This window comes from Megascapheus bottae, chromosome 4 (assembly GCF_031878675.1).
Source record: "Megascapheus bottae isolate mThoBot1 chromosome 4, mThoBot2.hap1, whole genome shotgun sequence".
Lineage (NCBI taxonomy): Eukaryota > Metazoa > Chordata > Mammalia > Rodentia > Geomyidae > Megascapheus > Megascapheus bottae.
Window position 1 is genome coordinate 30,743,256 of NC_143512.1, and position 22,178 is coordinate 30,765,433.

Consider the following 22,178-nt stretch of genomic DNA (forward strand, 5'->3'; position numbering starts at 1 on the left):
GTGGCTCACTCCTGTGATTTCAGCTACTCAAGTGGCTGAGATCTGAGGGCCATGGTTCAAACCCAGCCTGGCAGGAAAGTCTGTGAGACTCATAACTCCAGTGAACTATTTAGGAAAGACCGGAAGTGGTGTTGTAGCTCAAGTGGTAGAGCACTAGCCTTGAGTACAAAGAGGCTTAAGGACAGTGCCCAGAACCTGAGTTCAAGCCCCAGTATTGCCAAAAAGGAAAGAAATTCTGGTTCAGAGTACTGGCTGATTTTCTAAATACTCCCACCATGGCCAATTTCTAGCTGTCATTGTGACATCATTGATTGGAAAGTTAGGAAGCAGAGTATTTGTTCATGATCCATTGATATACTACAAAATGAAGATATTCAGGATTTGCAAGTCCAATATGATACATAATTACATTATCAGAATGATATTGAAGTTATAAAATGTGTTTCAACTACTGCAAATGAAAAAAAATGAATGTTTAAGTAAGCAGCTCTTGATTATTTTACCAGGTACATAAACATCAAATCATGCCCTGACCAGCTTCTGGCTTTGAACTCCCAAGTGTAAACTAATGAATGCTTTATGGGAAGAATCTCTGTTGATAGCATGGAGGGCCTTATTCATTTCTGCCTATTTTCACTACTTTTGTCATCAAGGGAGCAAAATAAACTCATATCTTGCTCATATCTGATTCCCACTCAACTCCTCTAGTATCTGGTTCATGCAGCCAAAATCCGTTTCTAGTTGATGCAGACTTTGATGCGTGAAAGTGGGATGCTGCAAGTAAAAGAATATAAAATGTGGAAATAAAATGTAAATACAAGGAATCTGCTATTGCGTGTGACTCGATAGGCAGCAGCAACATTTTTTTGTCAAATTACCATCTGTTATAACTTTAAAACAGTCTATATTTGAACCAATTATGTAGAGATAGAGGAAAAGATGGGGAAAATTCAGAATGCTGGCCTGGCACATGAAAGCATACCCTCGGTCTTCTCTACAAAGACTTTTGAGATGGACAAAAGTGCTATAGATAGTGTATGAGCAAAAATGTTAAGATATACAATTTTGCTAAGACTATTACTGTATTAGTCTACTCAGGATTCTATAACAAAAGAAGAGCAACTGGGTTGTTTTCGTCATAACAGAAATGATCTCATCATAGTTTGAGATTCTAAGAAGCCCAAGATCAAGGAAACATCGAATTTGTAATCATTGCTGCTACATTCTCTCTCTGTCTTCACTTGGTAGAAAGGTACAAGGCTTTTTCTGGCCTCTTTCATGAAGGTATTAAATCGTGTTTATGAAAATTCTATATCATGACCCAACCATCTCCAAGGCTCCACATCCTACAATAATCATTTATTAAGGTTAGGATTTCAGCACTTTCATGTTCTTGAAGAAGTCACAAGTATTTGAAACCATAGTAACTAAAACACTGGAAGGGTATTTTGTTTGTTTGTTTTTGTTTTGTTTTTGTTTGGGGGGGGTTCTTTGGTTTTATTTTTCAGGTTGTAGGGCTTGAACTCTGGGCCTGGATACTGTCCCTGAGCTCTTCAGCTCAAGGCTACCCACCTTATCCCTTGAGCCACAGTACCACTTCCAATTTTCTGGTGTTAATTGGGGATAAGAATCTCACGGTCTTAGCCATATAATGAGTGATTGTTGTCCTTAATGTACTATGTTATCTTTCATCTCTTTTGCTCTCCCTTGGTTATCTCATATTGTTACAGTATTTCACCTGGTTATCTGATATATTGTATATATGCTTATTTGGTTATTTGAAATAGGATAGGGAAGGGGGAAACAGGATGGGAGCGGGAGTGTGGAAGGAAATGGGGACCAAGACGTGAGAAAGGGTATCAATGTTTGTGAAGTAATGCAGCTTCTATCTGGTGAAGATAATGTAAAAAAAAATATATGAGAAAAAAAAAGAATCTTTAGTGCCCCGGCTGGCTTTGAACCAAGACCCTCAGATCTCAGCCTCCTGAGTAGCTAGGATTGCAGGCATGAACCACTGCACCCGGCCCCTGGAAAGTTTTTGTTTTACTTTGAAAAATGAAAGAACGGTGATCTCTGTATTCCAAATAGAAGCAATTAATAGTGTCAACCATGGAATTCAAAACAGTGACTTCCTATGTTCATCAGAAAAGTTAAGTTTAAGGAGAAAAAACCATTGTGATCAAAACCTGGAGAGGAGAGTCCAGAAAATTTATACAAGATCTGCCTGCCTGCAGCAGAGGAATAGAAGGAGCTGACTCACTGAAGTGGTAATTTTGATTAACTGTGGAGCCAGAGTGTGGACTGATAGTCCTTAGAGGACCCTAAACACCAACCCTTAGATTCTTCAGTTTCTTCTCCAGAAACCACAGCAGAATCACCTGTTTAAAAACATAAGAAAAATCCTTTCATTGCTCCAGTAGGGGAAGACAGGATTCTTTATTGTGAAAGATGTCCATAGCATTCTATGACAATAAAGCATCTACTTTCCAAAGGAAACTACTTTCCTTGGTCCCTATCACAACCTAGAAAGGAAATTGATTCCATTCTAGCTCCAGTCTGCCCTCCTCTCACCTGAGGGCAGAAAAAAAGTGGTGCCACACAAAAGTAAACCAAAACAAACTTCTCAGCAAACAAGGAATATAAGAGAAATTTCTCAACTTAATAATAAATATCTATCTTCAAAAATATTCATATCCTACTTAATAATGAAAAGCTTGTTTTTTCCCCTAAAATCAGAAAGAACACTAGGGTGTCACTCTCTCTAGTCCTACTAAATATCTATTCAAAGTCATAGCTAGTGCCATGAATAAGAAAAGATTAGCAGATTGAGAAGGAAGAAGTAGATGTGTCTTTGTCCACAGATGTAATAACTGCTTATGTGGAAAACCTCAAGAAATCAAAGGAAAACACCTAGAAAATAATTATAGCAAGGGGATAAGGTACAAAGTTAATATTCTAATGTCAAATACTATCCTTCATATGAGTAGCAAATAGTTGTAATACTCAATTTATAGTAATTAGTTTGACATATTAGATCTATGTCTAAGAAAATATACATGACATCTGTATGAACAAAATTCTAATGAAAGATACCAAACAAGAGCTACTTGAAGTGTTTATGGATAAAAATCATTCACTGTCCATTTTCCTTTCCATTTTGATCTATAAGGGCAACAAACACTAGATCAAAATCCAGTGAAGCTTTTTGAGGGGTATTCAGAAACTAATTCTGAAGTCATATGAAAAGCTAAAACACCTACATTAGTCAACAAAATACCAAAAACAAACAAAAAGAGAAAAACACTCCAACTACCTGATTTACAGACTCCCAAAACAATCATTAGGACATAATGATACAGTTGAAGAGAAAGAAACAGATATCAAAATAACAGAACACGGAATCCAAAAACTGACACATAAGAATCTAATCAATTGTTTTTGACAAAGGAGCCAAAGCAATTCAAAACTGAATGTCTCTGTGTAAAAATAATTAATAAACAAATGGGACTAGACAAATTTTACATCTAAAAGATGTAAAGATCCTTCTAAAGGATACCACAGGAGATAATTTCTTGGATCTGGAAGTGAGATTTTAGATGTAACACAAAAACCCAATTCATGAATGAAGAATTGAAATCTCCTCATAAAAGGTATTCTTCTGCCTTTTGTTTTAGTTTGCAGCTATGGGGCTTGAACTTAGGGTCTGGGCACTGTCTCTGAACTCTTTTGCTCAAGGCTAGCAAAAAAATATTCTTAGGCGAATGCAAAGACAAGCAACAAATGAAGGAATGTCTATTTATCATATCTTCTCCTAAAAGTAATAATAGCTTCTATTAAAAGTGTTCTATGGAACAACAGTAACAAATCCAACTCCCAAGCCTAGGTGAGCCTAATATAACATCCTATAAGCTGAATTTCCATCCCCTAGCTTGAAGGCTATGGCACTGAAATAAGGAGAAAAAGAATAGAGGCCAGGTTTTAAATTATATCCACAGCTGGGGTAATGCTACAGAAAAAGCACAAGTTACAGAGATCTTATCTCAGAAACAAAAACCTAAAACACAAAAAGGATTTGGAAAATGGATCAAAAGATATAATACTTGTTTTCCTGCATGAGGACCTGGAGTTCAACCCCTCACACCTAACACACCAACATCCAGGGAAGGCCTTTATTTCCTAGCAGGTTGAAATGCTCTAAATTCCTACTTTAACAGAGAACTGAACTTCCAAACAAACCAGCTGGTGGAGAACTACTTGTAACTGTGCACTGTGTGAAGGAGTCCCCAGGCTCCCAGAGCCATATCAGTAACTCAGTGGCATGAGTGAGGTATGTAACAGAGTGGACGAGTGAGATGAGTAACACAGTGGATGAGTGAGATGAGTAACACCTCCGAGGGGCCCACGTTCCAAAGACCAGCACAGGGGTGGCTATTATGACTGCAGACATGAAAGATGTTCCTAGAGAGAGGAACCAACAGCTCTCAGGACAGGAAACCTCACCACCCCTCCAAAAAAGCATTCATCATTCTGCAACCAGGACCCTTGTGTTCCCCGGTCCTGCTTTCAAACAAGACTTGTCATGATAGAGTGATCTGTTCCAGCCTACACAATTACAAGGGTTGTTTGTGTTTTCATTTTTGGGTTTTTTTTTCCAGTCCTGGGTCTTGAACTCAGGGCTTGAGCACTGTCCTTGGGCTTTCTCAAGGCTAGCACTCTACCACTTGAGATACAAAACCATTTCTGGCTTTTTCTGTGTTTGTGGTTCAGAAGAGTCAAACCCTGGGCTTTGCGCATGCTAGGCAAGCACTCTACCACGAGGCCACACTGGCCCAAAGGTCTTTCTTTTGTTCTATGAAGTTTCTTTTTCTAATAGTTATAGTTTATAAGGTAAATTTTCCCTTCCAAAAGCATGACCAAATTCTGCAAAATATGAATTTATAGAAACACCTATTTTCCAGTCATTTCTGTAAATGTAATTACCTTTTGTTATTACTTTTTTTAAGGTGTTCTGTCTGCATCATGTATGTAAGAATCATTGGGGATAAACAAAAATTCTGGAAGCAGGACTCAACTGTATGTGTAGTTGGGTCAAGTCAATGAGTCTCTTTGTATCTTAACACACAACTCTTCAAAATCCAAGTCCTAAGATCCATTGCATGGAAAACTAGGAAGAAATAAAAGAATGAGGCCTCTGAGGTCACCAGATTGAGAATCTCTTCATACAAGGGGAGAAGTAAGTGAATAGCATTTCTAGAGAGTCCACATATCTTCAATATCACTTATTTCACGAATGAGTAATCATTTTTAAAGTCGATTATCTAAATTAATAAATCCTTTGTTGGTGAAAAGATAAAGATAATTGAAGGGCTTATCCTGAATTCAGGATTGAGATGAGTTCCAGGGATACAATGTCAACAGGGTGCTTTAAATGTTAGCCCATTACCACAGGAGTGCACACACACACACACACACACACACACACACACACACACGTACACCACCTACTTGGGGCTATACTTTAAACATAGTATTAATATAATGCTTCCTCACATATTGTATTACAATTAAATATATGTAGATTATTCTCAATTTTCTATACAAACAAAAGTACAAATAAATGCTACATTTGAGAAAATTAGTCTCACAGGAAGTAATCAAAAGGGCTCCTAGATTCACTTATTGGAATTTTGGCTTAAAAATTTATTCAGCACTACTGCACTGTTGGTGGGAGTGCAAACTCTTTCAGCCACTATGGAAAGCAGTATGGCAGTTGCTCAAAAGATAAACATAGAGCTCCCCTATGACCCAGCAATTCTACTACTTGGCATTTACCCAATCACAGAAACAAGAGCATACTAAATTCACTAGCACAACAATGTTCATTGCAGCACTATTTACCATAGCAAAGATATGGAACCAACCCAGATGTCCCTCAGTTGATGAGTGGATCAACAAGATGTGGTATTTATACACAAGACTTAGAAAAAATCATATTAGGTGAAGTAAGCCAGACTTAAAAGAACATAGGCTCAATGGTTTCCCTCATTTGCCATAATCAGTAGAAATCTTGGGCTCTCCTAGCAGAGATTTACAATAGAGCAAAACCATATAATACGAAAGGCCAAATGAAAGGACCCACAGGATATAGAAACAAAAGTCATATAATGAGTGAATGTTGTCCTTAATGTACTATGTTATCTCTCATCTCTTTTGCCATCCCTTGGTTATCTCATCTTGTTACAATATTTCACCCTGTTATCTGATATATTGTATATATGCTTATTTGGTTATTTGAAATTGGATAGGGAAGGGAGGAAATCAAGATGAATGGGGAGGGGGTGGAGGGAAATGGGGACCATGTCATGAGAAAGGGTATGAATGTTTGTGAAGTAATGCACCTTCTATCTGGTGAGTATAATGTACCCCTTCTATTAATTATAATAAAAATGTATGAAAAAGAATTTTATTCAGGAAAAGGAAGTATTCTCTAGAATCTGGGTGAAATTTAAGCAATCACTTGGGTTTTTTTGTTTTGTTTTGTTTGTTTTTTCAGGCAAGGAGCTTGAACTCTGGGCCTGAGCACTGTCCCTGAGCAATTTAGCTCAAGGCTAATGCTCTACCACTTGAGCCACAGCTCCACTTATGACTTTCTGGTGATTAATTGGAGGTAAGAATCTCATGGACTGTCCTGCACTGCTTGCTTTGAACTGCTATCCTCAGGTCTCAGCCTCCTAAGTAGCTAGAATTATCAGCATGAGCCACCAATACCTGGCCCATTATCTTTTATGATTATAAAGTCACTATAATCTCGTGATCACTATTAAAAAATGACAATTTCTAGTTAATAATAAACACGTTTATTTTGAATGCTTGCATTCAGAAGCAAGATCCCCTACTTGCTGAGCAGGTGCTTCACCACATGAGCAACATACATGTTAGTTGTATTTTAGACAGGGTCTCATGATTTTGCTTGGGGTCAGCCTCAAACCATCATCCAGATGCCCAGTATTTAGGATCATAGCTGTGCCCCACCAAGAAGCCATTTTAAATCTTAATTTACAGGTAACCCTCTCCTCAAACCCATGGATAGATAGTGCGTGCTCAACATCTTCTTGCTTACTTCTTCCTCATCTTTTTACGTACTGGGTTTTGTTTGTTCATTTGTTTATGTTTTGCCAGGAAAGTGAAGGGCATGAATGAGTGGAGGAATAGAATGAGAAATATTGTAACTGATGCTATCATAAGATAGCATGCCGTTTGCCACCAACAACTTAGGATGTGTTGCCTTGGTGATTTCTCCTGGGCCAGCTGCTCTCCCACACTCCTTGCTTATTAGCAGTTTGATCTGCAAAGGCTTCTTTGCTGAGTTTTTATTTTTGCTGCCATGTGCTCTTGGATAACTTTTCTTGTCACAAGACTAAGTAGGGAATTTCCCAGGGAATTCACACAGGGTTCCTTGAATACGTGGATCTTTTGTGGACCACACCATTTCTCAGATATCATCACCCCTTTCAACATTCTCACCCATCCTTTCCTTACTCATCCCTTCCCTTAGTTGTCTTCATTTTGTAGGATATATATTGAATTCTTGACTGACTAAACTCTTCCTTTCTTCTCCTATTCATTTGTCTATCTGTTTCTTTTTGACCCTACCGAAACCTTTCAAATGCCTCTTCCTGGTATTTATTTGTTTCATCATTTTTATCTATTTGGTTCATTAATATGTTCCCAGGACCATTTAAGTGCTTGACACATAGTAGAAACTACTAAGTTATTGGGAGAACTGATTACTCTTTATTGAGATTTAACAGTGTTTTTACCCTTGAGGATAAAACAGTAGATCTTTATAAAGTTCTTTTTTAATTTCAGCAATTCAATTAGAAAAAAATATGTATTTTTAATTCAAATAATCATATCTTCAAATTTTTATCTAAAAAGCCATTGATAATAGTTAAGAAAACAAACAACATTTAGAAATAATATGCTGGAATGTAAAATCAGTAGTGTTCATGGAAAACTCATAATTTACCTTTCTTTTGAAACATACATCATTACTCAAATAAAATTATTTCCCTAGTACATGTTTTATTCTGAGAATCCATTTGCAGTTTACTTTAAAAACTCAAAATGAATTTTAAATTAACTTATATCAGCTTTATCTAACGAGTGTACTCCAATTGCATAGAAAAACATTATCAAAAATTTGCTAATGACTATTCATTTAGCAACTCTGCAATAACATGACACAGACATAAAGCTGACTGGTATATAAATGCCATTTATAATAAAATTACGAAAGAAGCTGAATTAGTATTTGAGTAGAAGCTTTTGTAAGCAAAGTATTTCCAAGAAAAGAAATGTTTTGTCTCTCTTTTTATTCCAGTAGCATTCTTATACAGAAATATATATGTACATGCATATGTAAAATATAAATATATTTACATGTATATATAAGTATATATACATATATATGTATATATAATACACATATATCTATATGTATTATATATAAACATGTGCATATATGTATATATTTGTTACTATATATTTATATGTGTATGTTGTATATTATATATTATATTATATAACACATGTTATAATGTTATATTATATACATATATGTATTATATGTGAATAATAATGTATATATGTAGTGTACACATGAATATGTACATATATGCATATATGCTCACGTGTGTGAGCATGTGTGCACATATATTTGTAAGTATGTGTACATTACATGTATATGCATACATATAAGAATATATAATATATATTATATTTAAATTTTTCTCTTGATCATATAAAGTGAGAACAAGGCAGTGGAATATGATTAAGAGTGGAATTATTCTGGAATAATAACCTGAGCTTGTCATTTATTGCTTTGTGATATTGGGAATATTACTAAATGTCTTCAAACTAGAGCCAACCTGTTTATTCCTTTAGAGGAAAGTAGGGTATAATGATTGCCTGTATAAATGGTCATAAGAGGTAATGAAATTATCCATCAAGTTCAAGGTGTATACTATTTCCTAAACAAACCAGCAAGTAAACTACAAATCTTATATTATTTTACTTTATTTTTGCTGCACTGAAGGCATATATTCATGAGTAATATGTTTATTTTTTTCATTTTATTTATGTTTTTAGTGTCGGGGTAATGTATAGAGGAGTTACAGTTACATTTGTTAGGTAGAAGGTGCATTACTTCTCACACATTAATACCCTTTCTTATGTTTTTGTCCCCATTTCCCTCCCCCCACCCTTTCCCAATCATCTTGTTTTCCCCCATTCCCTTTTCTATTTCAAATAAACAAATAGACACATATATATATTTAATATTCCAGGTAACAAAGTCCGATACAGTAACAATATGGAATTAACCAAAGGGCAAAGAAAGAGAAGAGAAGTAATGTAGAACATTGACAACAACAATCACACAAGATAAAGCTCTTGTTGAGCAATATGCTTCTAGTCCAAAGTTTTTAACATTAGTAAATTCATTGAAGACATGAAATTTTTCTGAAAATCTGATTCAAGACATGCATATGATTTGCAAATGTTCCATCAGTAGAAATGGAATTATGGAAATGTGGCTCAAGTGGTAGAAAGCCTGCTTTGAAAAAAGAAAACCCTGAGTTCAATCTGTAGTACTAATAGCAGAAAACAAAACCTAGAGAGTAATACACGTAAACATTGTGAAAGCATAGTGCATGCATGTATGAAATAGAATAATGAAACAGTTGAAACCATTTTAAGAAAGAAGAAAGGCAATAAATGACAGTAATTGTGGGATGGATTTTGATCAAGGTATTGGTTTACCTACCTAGAAATACAGATAAGAAATCCCCCTTAAATGACTAAGATATGCTAACAGTTAAACATTAAGAATTAAAATACCTTTCTCTTGTATATAAGTTTATCTGAGTTGGGGAGGGCAAGGGGAAGAACAGAAATGGTGGGACAAAGAGTAAATACATGCAGAAATGATACTAGACACTATATTAGATACAACTAGAGGCAGGGGGAGTGGAGGGGAAAACTGAGAAAATGAGGTAGGGGATGACATTGTTCATAAAGAAAAGCGCTTGATCCCTGACTTATGCAATTGTAATACTTTACATCACTTTTACAATGTTGTTCAATGCCAATGGCATCTCCTCTAAAAAAGAAAGACATAAGTTACACAGAGAAAAAGATATAAATTGAAACAAAGTACAAATATACAAAACCTACATATCAAAAGGATAATGTGGCTGTCAGTGAAATATGTTCAGGAACACTTAAAATGAAATAACACGAATACGAGGTTGAGTAGCAATCAGTTCATGTTCTTGAGTGGAAAGCCATATGGAAATAACCTGGAAGTTTTCTGTCTCTTTAAACACTCTAGGGTTTTACATCTAATTCTTCATCTATATTTATTACCTCTGGCTTTCTGAAGGTATCTACTGTTGCTGGTATGACAATTTCATTTTAGAAACTTTACTTCACCAGTAAATAATATAATCTTGGTTGCATTTCAACCAGATAATTTTGCACAGATCTTTTTTGTCATGTATCATCATATTCATTAAAGATACATTTATTAGTGTTTATTTTTAAATGTTTTAAAGCATCCAACACTACATATACTATCCTCTATATCCGAAATCATTATAATAGAAATGAATCTTCTTTTCTTGTTCAGCCTTTACCTACAGAACAAAACTGACTGATTAGTGATTTACTTCTCTCTTGCTCCAAGTATTTTATATTCATTTGAGCAGGCAGAATGTGTACCTCTTGCCAATTATCATTTGTGAAAAGGAAGACAAAGGATTCTGAGATCAAAGGCTATTGATCGCAACTCCAAAGTCAATGTCACATTTCTCATCTCCTGCACTAAAGAAAACAGCTTAATTTGCAAGCAAACAGGCCAGCCTCCAAAGATAAGTTATGATCTACATCAGAACTATTATTTAGCAACAAAAATAATTTACAAATGATTCCATAGTATGAATGAACAGTCAGCTTACCCTGGGAAAATATTGTTAAAGTCTTTGGAGGCCATTTTTACTTAGTCTATGAAAAAAAATTACATTATAACCAAATACACTTTTTAACTTATGTTTCATTTTTGTTACCAGTAAGCTATTTTGCTTGCAGGAGGGGTGGAGGGGGGGGCTTTACTTTGCCTATTACTTTTAGTAATGTCTCAAGGACCCAAAAAAGTAGTTAAGGAATCTTCAATGTATTAGAAAGGAAAAAAAAGTTTAAATGTAACCTCTGCACAGTTAACATAGGTTTAAAATTCAGGATACCACTTCCAATATGTATGAACTTTTAGGTCCTTTTCAAAATATGCTACAGTATGTACAAAAATTCAGTTTGATTTTTTTTGTTTCTTTGTTTTTTTGGTGATGACATTATGATCTAATTTGATAAGATTTAAGAATAATAACCATTCTAAAACTTCTAAAAGAAATATTTTTATATAAAACCAGAAAATGAATGAAATCAAATAGCATGACACAGGAAGAGTAGAAGGAAGACAAAACAAGAACCATTGCTTTATTTTAACTAGTTATCAATCTCTTTTTCCAGGGAAGATCTAAAAGCATTTTTTATTTGTTTATTCTTTATTATCTTAAGTAGTTGTACAAAGAGATTTCAGTTCAACAAGTCTATTTATGAGTACAATGCATCTTGCTCAATCTCATCCCTTTCAGCATTCTTTCATCTCTCCCAAGCTCATCTGTACCCTCAGTTTACTTAGCTCCATTCTTAAACATGTTTACAATGTTCTTGCATTCTTCTCTTAGTGTGTAATTCTCATGCTATGGTATAAAGTGTTTTTCTTTAACATTATATATGTGTGTTTTATATGTGTTATATATGTTGTATTATATATGTATACATCTATATATATTTCTTTAGTCAATGTATTAGAATCATGATTGTTCTTTCTGCACAATCTTTGACATATCTGTTTAGTTCATCTGAGGATAACTGCCTTCTACACACCAAACTAAACCAATTGTACCAAACTAACAATATTGAATCACATGTTGAAAACTAGGATTTTGAGAAACGTGTAAAAGAAATCACTTCCTTTATTTAAACACTCTATTATTCAAATTATATAGCTAAGATAGCAAATAAATAAAAACATGATAGAATGAGTTAGGGGCGTGTGTGTGTGTGTGTGTGTGTGTGTGTGTGTGTGTGTGTGTCCCAGGGCTTAAACTTAGGGCCTGAATGCTGTCCCTTAGCTTTTTTGTTCAACATTATCATTCTAACACTTGACCCACAATTCCATTTCCAGCTTTTTTGGTGCTTGGCTGTCTGTTTTACAGATATCCCTGCCCATGCTGATTTTGATTCATTACCTTCAGATCTCAGCCTCCTGGGTAGCTAGGTTTTCAAGCATGAACCAAAGGTTCTGGGCTTTGATTGATTTTATTTTGGCTTATCTCTTAGCCACATAAATACTGTCCATTATAGATGACATTGTGTGTGTGTGTGTGTGTGTGTGTGTGTGTGTGTGTGTGTGTGTTTATATAACAATATGCATGGAAGCTGGCAATGTTAAAAGATGAGGCAAGATGTTTGACCATGCTTATCCAGAAATATGATTCTAAGACAGACAATTACTCATTCCCATTATCATTCTTTATACAGAGTCAATGATTAGTTGTGGAAAATTTGCCTACACAAGGTATACTGGGACAAATGACTGTGTGTCATTAACATTGGTAAATACTACTGCTATCCTAAAGTCATAAAAGTATGAGTGCTCAATATAGCATTTGAAATTAGTATTGCTCACATAAAAGATACTCAATCTAGTTTTCATTTTTGTGTTTGTGCAAATTACTTGTATATTGTCCATGAGGCGTAATTGCATATATCAACTCAACAGATTTAAATTAATTGTAAGGGAGTTGGAAACATACAACACTAGATCTCATACCTCTTTCTTTCTTTCTTTCTTTCTTTCTTTCTTTCTTTCTTTCTTTCTTTTTGCCAGTCCTGGGGCAGGAAAGCAGGACCTGGACACTGTCCTTGAGCTTTCTCAAAACTAGTGCTTTACAACTTGAGCCACAGCATCACTTTTTCTGCATATGTGTTACCAAGGAATCAAACCCAGGGCTTCGGGCATTGCTAGGCAATCATTCTACTACTAGGCCACTCCCAGCCTCTCATATCTATTTCTTTCACTATTCTTAGGGTTTTTCAGACCAATAGCTTGTGTTCTTATGGCCTTTTGTTTGTTGTTTGCCTTCTCTTTTTCTAGTTCTCAGATAGAGGATGATATTTGTTCATTATCCAGGAAATGTTAATATTAAAAAGACTCTCAATAAATGTGCATGTCACATAATTGAAATTTTGCATTAATGAATAAAAATTTGCCTTTGTAAAATTCTTCTTTAAAAAAGTGTCTCAACTGTGTACGGACACATACTTATTGGAATATAGAAATAACGTGAGCAGTTCAAATTTCCCTTCCTTCTTGTGAAATTGGTGTTGAAATGTTTAAATACACTCAGTTGAAAAAGGAAAAAAAAGTGTCTCAAAAGTCCAAGGAGAATGTTCAGGCCCTGAGCTCAAGCCTAGGACTGGCAAAAAGGAAGTGTCTCAAATAAATTTAGGATAAAAATTTTAAAAAGCCATGTTAAATCTCATGAGATATTCTAAAAAGATCCTCTAAAGATCAACATTGCCACATTCATGCTAACTGCCTTTTGTTTTCTTTTGTTTTGTTTTTTGTTTTTGTTTTCATCTTGTTCTGTAGTGGGCCAGAGTAGACACTTTCCTTTGTCTTCTTTTGAAGACATTTAAAAGACAGTGTTCCATTTCCACAGCCAGCATCTTCACACCCTTCCAAAGCATATAGTCAATCATAACTCCAAGCAGGATGGAGAGGGTTAGTTCTCACTTAAGTAAAGTTTACTGAAAAGCCAACAGATCAAAGTGATATGTATAGATCAATGATGCATAGTTCTGAAAGGATTTATACAAGCAACAGACTTAGGATGCAGTTCTAAGGAGCAGGTAGGTCAGGAAAAAACGTAAGTGTGATGCCCTGAACATGTACCTCCCTTAGGGTCCATAAAGAATCTGACCAGATTGTCTGAAGGGAATCCATTCTTACCACAAGGGCAGAGTTGAAGTGCTTCTATTTCCACTGACTGTGTTTCAGCCTGAGTGCGTTAGCTAAGGTTTTCTGCTGGTCAAAGTCACAAAAACTCTGGTCGATATCTTTTATGAGGAATGACAAATGTAAAAAGATAAACTCGACAGTGTCAGATAAACTATATTGGCTTTTTACTAGATCCCAAGCAAAGATTTAACAATATGTAATCAATTTCAAAGTCTTCAGCTAATTCAAGGAAACAAAACACTACCACTAAAAAGATTCCTGCCAGGATGGAACTTGTGATGTTCAAGCATAGAAACGTTGAGAGCTATACTTGTTAGATATAAACTATGTTTATAAAAGTTTCTGACGACTTGACAGATAAATGGGAGCCACGTGTAAATGTTGCCTGGAAGAGATCAATACTGAAAAATCAACCAGTGGCTAAAAAACTTTTGGAGCTTTTACTATGTAGGCTTACTAAAAATCTTCAATTTTTGAAAAGGGCCTTTGCATTTTTTTGTGTGAATATGTTGGTTTGCTTTTGTTGTTATGTTTAAGGTGATATATAGAGGGATTACAATTATGTAAGTCAGAAAATAAGTATATGTTACCTCTTCCCTCATTTTCCCTCAGTTCCTCCACACACCTGCCCTCCTGCACAAGCTTCATACTTCAAGAGTGTCTAGTGAGTACCACCGCTGCATGTGTTCACCCTTTTTCACAACATTTCTATGAGCCCCCTAACCCTCCCCAAACCTATAAACTTAACATACAAGACAAAAGTTAGAGAAATCAAAAACAGTGACAAAAGAGGAAAAAAACAAAAACAAAATAATATAAAAACTCTTGTTTCCTTTTCCTAAAGCTCATTTCAATAAGCATCATTTTATATTATCATTTGCGCGTAGATACTGAGCCTTTATGATCCTCACCTAAGAATATCTTCCTTCGAGCTCACTGTCATGTCCAAGTGTATTCTTTTTGTCTTGTCCCATTCATTGTGTTTAATGGCACATTCTAACTACAACAAATGAGGGTAACCATACAACCTATGCTTCTTTGGGTCTGTCTTACTTTGTTGAATATAATTTTTCCAAATCTTTCCATTTCTTGCAAATGGGAGAATGTCATTCTTTCTGATGGGCACATAGAATTCCAGTGTGTGTGTGTGTGTCTGTGTGTGTGTGTGTGTGTGTGTGTGTGTGTGACATTTTCTTAATCCATTTGGACAATGAGGGCACTACTTACCATAGCAAAGACATGGATCGAAGCCCTCAGTTGATGAGTGGATCAACACAATGGAATTCTATTCTGCTGTCAGAAAGAATGACATCACCCCATTTGTAAGGAAATGGAATGACTTAGAAAAAGTCATATTAAGTGAAGTAAGCCAGACTTAAAGGAACATAGGCTCAGTGGTTTCCCTCATTTGTCATACTCAGTAGAAACCTTGGGCTCTCCTAGCAGAGATTTACAATAGACCAAAACCTAGATACATAAGGCCATATAGTATGAAGCTAAATTAAAGGACCTCCAGGATATAGAAACAAAAGCCATATGATGAGTGATTGTTGTCCTTAATGTACTATGTTATCTCTCATCTCTTTTGCTGTCCCTTGATTATTTCATATTGTCACAGTATTTCACCTTGTTATCTGATATACTGTATATATGCTTATTTGGTTATTTGAAATTGGATAGGGAAGGGGGGAAAACAAGATGAGGGGTGGAGGTGGGGGGAGGGAAATGGGGACCAAAACATGAGAAAGGGTATCAATGTTTGTGAAGTAATGCACCTTCTATCTGGTGAATATAATGTAACCCTTCTAAAATTACAATAAAAAATATTTTTAAAAAAAATAAGGTGGGAGTAGTTTTGAGTTTATGAACCAAAAATACTATGGAAACCATATAAAACTGTGTGTGAATTACATGTATTAAATTACTCCATTCTATACTAAGTCCCAGTGATTGTAAATAGAGATTCCCTCCTTGAACACTTGTATGTTAAACTTGTCATTTAAAATATGATGTAAAAATCAATGTTAATAAATTCCTTAAAAAATTACTCCATTCTATTCTTAGAGAAAAGTATATTTTGTTAGTTAGGCCACAAATGATCTTTGCTGAACCATGGAAGATTCACAAGTAGCTGATCTAGAATTCTTGGTGTTGAGCACAAGCCAATCAAAATCTTTTTCAATTTATAGACATAATGTTTTATTAATATGTTTCTATGACATACAAACCCTTAGCTTAATTTTGATTAAGTTCTAAATACTAAATCCCAGTGATTGTAAATAGAGATTCCCTCCTTGAATACTTGTTTGTTAAACTTGTCATTTAAAATACGATGTAAAAATCAACGTTAATAAATTCTCTAATAAAAAAACTAAAAAAAAATCTTCTTCAATTAAACAACTATAAGGAACTTTGCTGGCATACTCTCCTGAGATCCAAACAATATGAATCTGAAAGAGAGAAGAAAGGTTTTGTAAGGTTAAATCACTGTAAGAGTGATATTAACTGTTACTGTTGAAAATGAACTTTACAGCCTGGAAGGGGGGGGTGGAGGCAAAGTGGGAGATAAACATGTGAAGGGGTAACAATGCTTGAGAAGTAATACACTCACTACCTTACAAATGTAACTGTAACCGCTCTCTCTATACATCACCTTGACAAAAACAACTTCTTTAAAAAAGGCTTTGTAGTTATTTACATGGTTTGGAAAGCTGTTTCAGCACAAAGCTAAGCATATATTTACATTTAAAATTATCATTACATTCAAATCTAATTACTAATAATTACATTAATTATGATTTATTTAATTTGTAGTTAAAATGTTTAACTCTACTCCACAAACTGAATTGATTCCCTGTCAATAACACATGTTCTCTTTCTAGATGAAATAGGTCCACAAAAATCTGCCTTAGTCTTGTCAATAGCACAGGTACATTAAGTGAATCACAAAGCCATTAGTTTTACACTTCTTTTATAATTTTTTTTTCTTGATGAGGGAAGAGATGGAAATGGTCAAAAAGAAATGTACTCATTACCTGACTTATGTAGCTGCATTTCTTGTTACAATAAAATAAAATTAAATTAAAAATTCTTCTTTTATTCTTGCACATACTGGTATATTAGAACATAAAGGATTTTCTTTTTTCAACATGAGACATTTCTTAAGCTCATATAATATAAGTCACATATCCCAAGGTTTCCTTTTTATTCGTTTCTTCTAATTACATCAAGTTAATTGTTACTTCAGGAAAAAGCAGTGGGTAATTCAGAGAATTCTAGAAAAGTCATTAATATAGCAATGTAGAGAAATCAATTGCCAAAACAATCATTCATACGCGGGAATGAAACAAAACAAATTGCTGTTTCAAACAGATATTTAAGTCAGGAAACAATTCATGCTTAGAACTGAAATATTAGTCACAGCACTGTGACCTGTCACCTTCAGTGATAAAATACACAGGTCAGAATTGACAATACATACTCATGGCTGATCATGGCTGCTAGTTATTGATCAAAGAAGGGGAAAAAAAGACTGCAGGAAAAACATTGCTCTGAATTGCAAACATCCATTCTCTGGAGACTCAGCAACTCTCTGGGTTTCTCCCTCTGGAGAGAGAAGCACGAAGTGAGTTCAGCCAGTATTTAATATCAAGTGAATGTGGTGTTTAATCAATAGTCTTCTGCTTTGTTCTGTGATGTGGAAAGCAGTGTCTATTCATTCTGCAGAGGTTAATGCCAAGGGTCAAGTGATTTCACACTCTCAGTAGGGTCCACAGCATTTCAGTAGTTCTGATGCCTTAGACAGTGATGACTCAGTTGCACTGATTTATTGCCACTCTAAGGCCCTGCTTAATACTAAAGTGCTCTCTTATGATAATACCTCAGAAAATAGCACTGATAAAAGAGGAGGCAATAATTACCTACATTTTGAGGTAATGTCTTCATTTCTAACATCCTATAAAGACAGAAAGTCCATTTAAAATGATCTGCTTCTTGTATTAGCGGCCGTTTAAACAAGATCCTATCAGCATCTTCTCCTTTGTTAAAAACCTCACAGAAACCCAGGAACTTCATGACACAAATATAAAAATAGTACACAATGTAACATTTTAAGCAATTTGTAAGGATATTTATGTACTGCACTATTTTGACAAGGGGAAAAATAAGTACAGGAGGAAAAAGACAACCCATCACGGTTTGCTGTTCGGTTCCTTTCTTTTTGAATATTCCTAGTGAGGACAGGCAGACTGAGCAGCCATGTCTATATATTCTTTGTAACCGTAGTTCATTTAAATCAGCATTAGCTGAGGTCATTGTTTTAAACTAGGACATATTTAACTATGTCAGTGGTCCAATCTTTAGCATGCTAGCACCCATGATTACTATTCCGCAATGTCTCATTCCAGATGTGTTTTATATAATGAAAGAAGTTCAAATGTCACTAGGAAAACAGTGTGAGGAGAATTAATTGGACAGCTTTTCATGGAAAAGTCATTTGGAATCCAGCTTTACTAATATAACGGTGGATGATGAATACACTAATCAAACAGCAAAATAAAACAAATTCAGTAAATTTATCTGATGACATCATATCATTACAAGTAGGAGGATATTTGAAACAGTTTATTACAACTCACTCTAAATGATTAATATGGAAATTATTCTAATATAACTTTCCTGCCTCACACTTCCTCCTTCACTGTAGATAGAGTGTTCAGAGAACTTCATAAGAGCTGCTGAATTTAAAGCAATGATCTATTCAGAACTCTTTTTGTAAGCTACTTTAAATGGAATACTTAAAATATATTTCAAATGCTGTATATAATGGTATAATTAAATAATCTTTACTTTTCATTGGAACAATCTATCTTAATCAAAATGAGTTACAATTAGTAATTTTAACATGCAGAAATTGTTTTGTGAAGTAATTAATGTGTGGTGTCCAGAATTTATCTTTTAATTATCCTCAAGTATTATGGTTTTTCTGCCATTCTTCACAATATATCTATATTTTATAGGCAATATATTTCAAGAAAACAAAAGAAAAAAAGGGGGAGACAATGACTAATAACAAATCTTTTGAAGGCAAAACATGGAGAACAAGTAAACAAACCAAATGCATAAACTTCTTTCAGGCAAATATAGCACAGTGGTCTTAGCATTCTTAAGACAAAGCTCATGTACTCATTACCTGACTTATACCCCCTGACTTATACCTCCTCTGCCCATCACCTTTATAATAACAATAAAATAAAAATAGATACATGTTTTCAAGAAGAAAAGATAAAATTCTAACAATAGACAAGACTTTTATTTCAAGCATCTTCCAAAAGTGTTTCTCATACTATCCTTTGGCCTAACGATATTCATTGGAATACAGTTCAATTAATTCAGACATTGATAAAACGAGTGTATTACAACTCACTCTAAATGATTAATATGGAAATGAAACTGTGCATGCCTAATCTTATACACCAAGCCTATCAAATAAATATCTCAATGTATTAAAAAATGTTTGTGAACTATGAATTTTGGACTTCTTTAACATATATAATATGGCCAAAATAAAATATAATACGTTTTGGCTACAATCATAATAAAGCTCATGGTGTAAGCATTATTCATGTTTCAATATAACAGGAAAAATGTTTTAATAGCACATTTTTTATTTTAATATTTCTTATTTTCTCAAATCTTGTCACACTATAAAAAGACAATGATTGCGGTCACTATTTTTTCCTACTTTTTATGTATTCATTTGTGTATGGGGGAAAGTAGATGTATGAATTTCTGTTAATGCAGCTCTTATCTTGGGAATTTAAATACTATTCAGAACTTTAAAAAAAATTAATGTCTCTTTCAGCCTGGCATGCTCATCAGCTGTAATTCAAAACCCTTTTACACTGATTTCAGTGCCTTATATGGGATATGGGAATGATCTGAAGAACTGTATTCTCAATAGAAACATCACACAGGTCAAGACATTAAGCATAATGGACTGAGTTTTGGGGTAATTATTATGGAACATGTCTGTAACTAAGGCTTTTTTACATATCTAATACAAAATAACCTAAATTTTAAAAATCATCTTTTCTTCCATATTTTATTAGCATATCATTAATTATACAAGAATGACTTATTGTTATATTTCCACAGATGTGTATGCTCTACACTGACAAAGTTCATCATATTTTCATGAAAACTTTATTCAAGGATTCAAACTAACAGTTTTTATTTACGTATTTATTTATTTGTAGTTATTGCTTCAACGTAAACTCAGTCTAGGCATTGCCCCTTGGCTTTTTTGATCAAGGCTACTTGAACCACAGCTCTACGTTTGGTGGTTAATTGTAGATAAAAGTCTCAGACTTTCCTACCCAAACTGGCTTTGATCCACAATCCCGTCATCTCAGCCTCCTGAATAACTAGAATTATAGATGCAAATCACTAACTCCTAGCGAGAAATTTCATTGAAATTAATCTTTTATAACAACAATTGTTAAAAGATTACAGGATGCCAAAATCTAATCTTTTTACTCAGTATAAAGGTCATACAGGCTCATCTGAGCCTCATTTGAAAAAGCAAAAAAAAATCTACTTACCAATGCATTCAGTGTAATTGTATATACACAGATATCCACACACTATAACTATAGATGTAGATGAGTGGTTATACATGCTATCAACATATGGTGTGTTTCTAATGGTGTAAGAATGGATGTTCTATTCTGTCACAGTTTATCATGGCAATATACTATGGATGGCTTTGTGAATTCAACACTATTCACCTGTATTATATTTAATACATATATCAAATTTAACACAGCTATTTTAAGTCATTTTCCCCTTCAGCTGTATATATTATTATAGAAAATGTGATTCAAATGTTGGTCTTCCCTAAAAGCTAAGCATCATAACCTGAACTGTTCCACCCAAGATTTTTTTGTTTGTTTTGTTTTTCCAGTCCTGGGCCTTGAACTTGGCCTGGCACTGTCCTTGGGCTTTCTCAAGGCTAGATCTCTACCACTTGAACCACAGCACCGTTTCTGGCTTTTTTCTATTTATGTGGTGCAGAGAATTCAAACCCAGGTCTTCATGCATGCTAAACAAGCACTCTACCACTATGCTAAACTCCCGGCCCCTTCCATCTAAGTTTTTAAATGCAGGAAAAATGTTTGTGAACAAGCATTTAATACACATACCTTTTATTCCTCAAAAACCTAAAATTAAGCTTAGCACTGATGGCTCATACTTGTAAGCCTATCTAGTCACGGTGCAGAAATCTGAGGATTATTGTTTAAAGCCAGCACATGAAGGAAAATTTGTAAGACAACTCGGGTTAACTACCAAAGAGCAAGAAATGGAGCTGTGGTTCAAGCAGTAGAGTGTTAGCCTTAAGCAAAGAAGCTCAGTCCCTGAATTCAAACTCCAAGACCAGCAACAAAAACAACAACAATGGAATGATTATATGCTCCATCAATTTAATACTATAAGGAAATAAAATCATTATACTTAGGGGCTGAGAGCTTGGCCTAGTGGTAGAGTGCTTCCCTCGCATGCACGGACACCTGGGTTCAATTCCTCAAAATCCATATACATAAGAAAGATGGAAGTGGTGCTGTAGTAGGGTTCTAGCCTTGAGAAAGCTCAAGGACAGTGCTCAGGCCCTGAGTTCAAGTCCCAGAACTGGCAAAAAAAAAAAGCTCGTATATTTGCATTACCATATTTACTCCACGCTTTGGTGAAAGAATTTTAAAAAATGTACATTGTCACACAATGAAATACTACGCTGCCATAAATAATAATAAAATACTGTAATTTGCAGTTGAATTAAAAAAGCCAGACTCAGAAAGATAAATACCACAACTTTACATTCATTGTAGAAGTGTAGAATGTTAAGTGGACACTGCACATTAGGAGGCTATAAAAGACATGATACATGAAAAGATGAAGATCTATATTCAGACTACAGAAATGGTAGGCAGAGAGCTCCTGGGAAAAAGATCAATTATGAGGTATGCAAGTATAAAAA